Source organism: Triticum urartu, chromosome 5 (assembly GCF_003073215.2).
Source record: "Triticum urartu cultivar G1812 chromosome 5, Tu2.1, whole genome shotgun sequence".
In the NCBI taxonomy this organism is placed as follows: domain Eukaryota; kingdom Viridiplantae; phylum Streptophyta; class Magnoliopsida; order Poales; family Poaceae; genus Triticum; species Triticum urartu.
In genome coordinates this window covers 306,123,261-306,129,620 of record NC_053026.1, presented here as the reverse complement: position 1 = coordinate 306,129,620, position 6,360 = coordinate 306,123,261, and the positions used below count along the sequence as shown (strand labels likewise).

The 6,360-nt window shown below is 44.0% G+C and overlaps 1 long non-coding RNA gene across 1 annotated transcript; it reads right to left on the bottom strand.

Moving 5' to 3' along the window:
• Nucleotides 1-2,838: 2,838 nt before the first annotated feature.
• On the bottom strand, nucleotides 2,839-5,404 carry LOC125508740. The gene is made up of 3 exons (XR_007283742.1): nucleotides 4,708-5,404; nucleotides 4,085-4,620; nucleotides 2,839-3,981 (listed from the first exon to the last, which is right to left on the bottom strand). It is a non-coding gene; the product is annotated as an uncharacterized LOC125508740 (long non-coding RNA).
• Between the last annotated feature and the right edge of the window lie 956 nt (nucleotides 5,405-6,360).

The following is a 6,360-nucleotide window of genomic DNA, read 5'->3' as shown; positions in this document are numbered from 1 at the left end:
TGTTTGCTGTGAACCTTGTGAATATATTCCCGTAAAAAGATCGTCTGTATATTTGAATGGTTCCATCTTCAAAAAAGATATCTATAGTAGCAACAATTTTGAATAAAAGACACACCCTCTATAAACAACTATAAGATGTTTTAGATAACTAAAATTATATGTTCAGATTTATGCCAGCGTGAAAACAGAACAAGGATCAATTTTATTTAGATACGTGCATTTGCACGTACACGATTGTTTCTCAAAAGGAAAAACATAGTAGTACGATCCTGCCGAAGATCTTTCCGTGGGATATGTTGTACGTGCGCTGGGTGGCAGCCAGGAGATCGATCCTGGTGAACCATGAAAAAAAACGATCCCGGTGAAGATCGATCGCTATTTGCCACTGAACTGACCGGTGCAATATGTGTACGTGCGCTAGGAAACGATCGGCATTTTTTTCTTCCGGGAACGCATCGATCGATTGGGATTCTTTTAAGCATTTGATCGAGAAATGATCGGCGTTTTCTTCGGGAACGCATCGATCGATTGGTACTTTGTTTTCTAATGCAAACGGGGTATGTGGGCCTGGTTTATTGGGCCGAAGCGCAAGGGCGGGCATCGTTTGATGCACATGACGTGATTCACCGAATTAGTACCATCTCACGTATATGTTTAAATTTAAACTGAAAACATAAATTCACGGAAAGAAACGTATTGTGACGGTGAACCCGACAAAGTCAATCTGTACTTTATTATTATTAATTATTATATTATACTAGCACAAAGCCCGTGCGTTGCAACGGGGGAGAAGAAATCATATTGTCGTTAGCCCAATATATAAATATGGCTCATGATCCATTGATCCATGTCCCATATTTTAACACGGCGATGCACCTGTGTTACCGATTATCTTTCTCTTGGCCCTTGCCAAAAGTGGTTGTGTTGTCCACCCTATCACAATACGTCTGGACATGGTCAATCCCAAGCTCAGCCACCACATGCCCTGCGCTCACCCCGCTCCTCCATGTTGACATCTCAGAATCAGTCATCTGAACTCTCAAGCACACAAGTCTTAGAAAGTTGTTAAAGGGATGCATTGCATCTACCACGTGCCAACATAGAGGAACAGCCAAAAGCTCTTCACATGATAAAAAATGACATGAACAAACCATGCATATTATTTTCCCTTTCTAAAGAAACTCAAGCAAAAAGGAAAATACCTGAAACCAACGGCCAGCAAATAAAATACTTAGATGGGTTCAATGGACAATCATCATATATATAATCAAAGAAATTGGAACTATCATATAAAGTAAATGCACCCTTGCGTTGCAAGGGGGCATACATATCTATGGTACAAAATCAATTTTGTTTAACATATATCTTGAAGATGCATATTCTATGGTTCAATACCAATTTTGTGTGCATCAGGCATCATTGTCGGTCTTTTTCTACTGTTGAGGTACTCCTTTTCCTCCATCCCACATCTCTGCGTCTCTGAGTCTTAAGTCATCTTACAATGACTCTCTCTTCTGTGTGATCTTCCGAGAAAAGAGGTTCATGTTGCCTAGGGCTATGGACCGAGGCACTATATATTCCTCGTCTTGAATGGATATTGAATGATGGATGTTACCTCAGGTTGTAAGAAATGTTTTAATGTGAATTATTCTAGTTTCCTTTTCTTCGAGGATGGTTGGTAAATGTGTCTACCATGTAGTAACCATAAAAAATCAGCACGAGAGACATCTACAATATAGCTTTATGAGATAGCTTGAGCCACTACTTTCAACAGAAAATGTGAGAACCTCTTTGATGGGAACTCATAGAAATGCACATTTTCCATCCTACCTAGTGTTGATTTTGCAAAGTTCACACATGGGAAAAAATTGAGTGAATAAAAAATATCAAATATATTACCAAAACATTCACGTAATCACATACACGAAATAACTATATAATAGAGAGGGGGTGGTCGGCTATCTCTTCAATTAATTAAGCAAAATTAGATGGCAGACAGATACATTCCCAAACTATGATTTTAGGCATGAAATTATATTATTGTTCATTGTATAAAAGAAATCACATTGTTGTTAGCCCAATAAATATGACTCATGATCCATTGATCCATGTCCCATATTTTAACTCGGCGATGCACCTGTGTTGCCGATTATCTTTCTCCTGGCCCTTGCCGAAAGCGGTTGTGTTGTCCACCCTATCACAATACATCTAGACATGGTAAATCCCAAGCTCAGCCACCACATGCCCCGCGCTCACCCCGTTCCTCCAAGTTGACATCTCGGAATCAGTCATCTGAACTCTCAAGCACACAAGTCTTAGAAAGTTGTTAAAGGGATGCATTGCATCTACCACGTGCCAACATAGAGGAAAACAGCCAAAAGCTCGTCACATGATAAAAAACGACATGAACAAACCATGCATATTATTTTCCCTTTCTAAAGAAACTCAAGCAAAAAGGGAAATACATGAAACCAACGGCCATCAAATAAAATACTTAGATGGTTTCAATGGAAAATCATCATATATAGAATCAAAGAAATTAGAACTATCATATAAAGTAAATGAGCCCGTGCGTTGCAAGGGGCATAAATATCTATGGTCCAAAATCAATTTTGTGTAACATATATCTTGAAGATGCATATTCTATGGTTCAATACCAATTTTTTATACATCAAGCATCATTGTCAGCAGTGGAGACGAGTAACTCAATAGTAAAAAAAAGGCCGACAATGATTCTTGATGTACACAAAATTGGTATTGAACCATAGAATATGCATCTTCAAGATATATGTTACACAAAATTGATTTTGGACCGAGGCACTATATAGTCCTCGTCTTGAATGTTTATTGAATGATGGATATTGCCTCAGGTTGTAAGAAATGTTTTGATATGAATTATTGTAGTTTCCCTTTTTCGGAGGATGGTTGGTAAATGTGTCTACCATGTAGTAACCATGAAAAATCAGCACGAAGGGACATCTACAATATAGCTTTATGAGATAGCTTGAGCCACTACTTTCAACAGAAAATGTGAGAACCTCTTTGATGGTAACTCATTTACAACAATGCACTGACCCTTTAGAAATGCAAATATTTCCTCCTACCCAGTGTTGAGTATGCAAAGTTCACACACGGAAAAAACCGAGTGCATAAAAAATATCAAATATATAACATAAACATTCACGTAATCACGTGCACGGAATAACTATACAATAGAAAGGGGGTGGTCGGCTGTCTCTTCAATTAATTAAGCGAAATTAGATGGCAGAGAGATACATGCCCAAACTATGATTTTAGGCATGAAATTATATTATTGTTCATCAGATAAAAGAACACGTTACATGATAATGAAAAATCACAGTAAATTGATTCATATTCAGCAGCAAACTTGTGTGTCTGTACAACATAGCTTAAGAAAAGTTGGAAGAGTTCAATGTGACTAAACATGCTAGACATGGATTCGCATGGTGACTGAAGGAGCAATCTCCACTGAACTGAATAGAGCACCAACAAATGTCACCATGTACTGCCAGTACAGGTGCGATAGCAGAGACCTCAAAATGTTTGTTTCTTTTCCTTGAAATCACCACTTCTGATAATATAATTATTTATTTACTGTAAGCAAGTGAGCAGATTAGCAAAATAGAGGGAGAACAACTCTATAATTTTACTATGAAATAACCGGTAAAATTTTCCAGATCACAAAATTCAGATACAGGACACCGAGTGGATGAATACCCTAAACACTAACAAATTTATGGCTATTTTATAGTGAACAGTTAGCTCCTTGAAGTGCAGCTCCTGGTCAGTTCAGCAACTGACCATGGATTGAGCAAATTTATTATCCTTTTTAATTAATCTACTTCAGCTTACCGTTTGTAATGAATATAGTTCATCGGAATATAACACAACATGGAAACTAAACCGAGCGAGAGTTTGTCTCTAAAGCAGACCTGATGCCTTGAGAGCTATGGAATGGTACTGCATAAATGTAGAGATGCAAATGTTAGGCATAAACTGGTTGGTCTTTCATCAAGCAATAATTGATAAAATCAGGCAATTTTCAAGTTGAAAGCATACATACAGAGCCGCACAAGTAAAAGCCCCGTCGTCGGAATAATCTACCAACTTCCGATTTCACCTGGATCGGATTGGCTTAAGTGTAGATCGCATTGTACTGAATAATCCCCACGAAAACAAATGAACCGTGGACCCTCGCCGACTCTTTGGCCGTCAATGCCGGCAGCTTGGAACAACAGATACACTTGTTCTAAGTGTAGATCATACACCAGATACACCTGTTTCTTCATATTGATTTTCTAAACAGAGGTAAGAGCTTGACCTAAAAATTAGAATGTATCTCAATCCTTCGTATGCATATCATCAAACAGGTTGTGGGCAGATACTCATGAACATGGTTCACGGTTTACCAAATACGGATTGTTAGTGAAAACTGGAAACGCTAGAGAAAGAAACAAGAGAGTAGTTTGGCCATTGAAAATCCATGTACTTAGATGAGAGCGGAGGGGGTGCATTGCTAGCAGCTAGCTCAGAGTTTTCACTGCTCCTTGCTGCCTCCTACTGGATGCTAGTCACCGCTCATGTGGTCCTGCTAAACACCTGCTAATCAGTAAGATAAGATAACAAATTTAGCGCAGAGAGCATCAGGACAACAAGAGAAGATGCGTGTCCGCAGGCCGCACATACCAGGTTGTACCACCGCCCCACATCGATCAAGCTTAGTCGGGAGGAGCAGGACGTCCCCTTCCAGCCGGTGGCCAATCAATATGGGTCGCAGCCAGGGCATCGAGGATGAACTCCGTCGGCACGAGCATGAAGTCTGTGCCCTGTAGTGCCGGTATCCATCCATCCGGCGGCCAAGCAGGCCTGGGTCACAGCCGAGGCGGCGTGGTCACTGAAGCCATTAAGAACGCCGCTATGGATGAGCGCAGGCGGGTGCGGGCGACGGTGGACGGGAACGTGGCTGTGGGAGCGCCGGCATGGGCGGCGGGCGGTGGTGCTGCGGATCCAGCCGTGGCACCATGTGCGCAAGGAGAACAGCGGGCACCCAGGCCGCGCCATGGCGACCACTGCCTGCCCACTCCTGTACCGGCGAGGCGAGCGCGCAACCCGCCGGAGCGAGGCTCGCAGTGCGGCACTCCCCTCCCCCGCCAGGCACCACGTCCACGCCGCCAGTCCACCACCTGCCCCGATGGTGACGACCACTGAGGTTAGGGACCCGAGGATAGCTCGATCCGATGTTGCGCGGTTGCTAGAGGAAGGTTATCGGACGGGCGGCGCAGATTCGTGCCGGCCGGTAGCTTTGCGGTCGGGATGCAGCGATGATGAGGGGGGAGCCGGTGGCGGCGAAGAAAAGCGCTCGCGGGGGGACGTGCGTGCGATGAGGCCGAGCGGGCCGACTATGTGTTGCTAGAGATCCATGCTGCGATAGGAAGAAAAAAATACGAAACGTTATTTCCATGATAGCCGCTTTATTATTAGTGAAAAGATTATTAGTATCACCTTGTTTATATTACAATTTTGTCTATACAAATTGTAAAAGCGTATTATGACATGAGAAGAAAGTGTATTGTGACGGTGAACCCACGGAGTCAATCCGTGCCCATGCGTTGCACCGGGCAAATAAAGGCACAACCAGCTTCATGTGCCATTGTGCATCAGTTTTTATATCCAAATTTAATAAACATCTATAGTAAGATTAAACATCAAAATATTAGTGCTCATCCGAAAAGGAAGGAGTGCTATAAAATATTATAGCAGGACACAACCGAGACTTTCTAACCCGACTTAACTTCTGCTGCGAGTTTCGGGAGGAGAACAGAGGGAAAAGGAGAAGGAGAAGGAGAGAAGCAGTAGTTTGGGCTCCATTTTTGCAGCGCCGCCGAACATCGGGGCGGGAGGAGTGCCGCCGGCGCCGAAGGTCGGGGTGGTAGGTGGGAACGCCTCGCTGGCGTGGCCTCCACTCCCCCACGACCTCTTCCTAGAAGTTGCACACATCGGCCACAACCATGCTAAACGAGGTACGCCTCCGACCTTGCGCTGCTCTGCTGGCGAGGTGGATGAATGCAACCGCGACCGAGCCCGCGCCCCCACCATCGAAACCTTCATTGTTCCCTTCGCTATGTGTTGGCGCTCTCCTGCGTGCCGAGGGAAGACACCGGTGATGGGGCGTGATAGGCGACACGGAGAAGGTTGGGGTGGGAGGTGCTCACGGAGGAGACCGGCCAGGACAGGGGCTTGAACGCAGTGCAGAGCGCAGGGGCGCGTCGGAGGTTGGGGTGGGAGGCGTGAGGACAGGGTTGGGAGGTTGGGGCGCAAGAGCGCCGCTGGAGGTCGGTG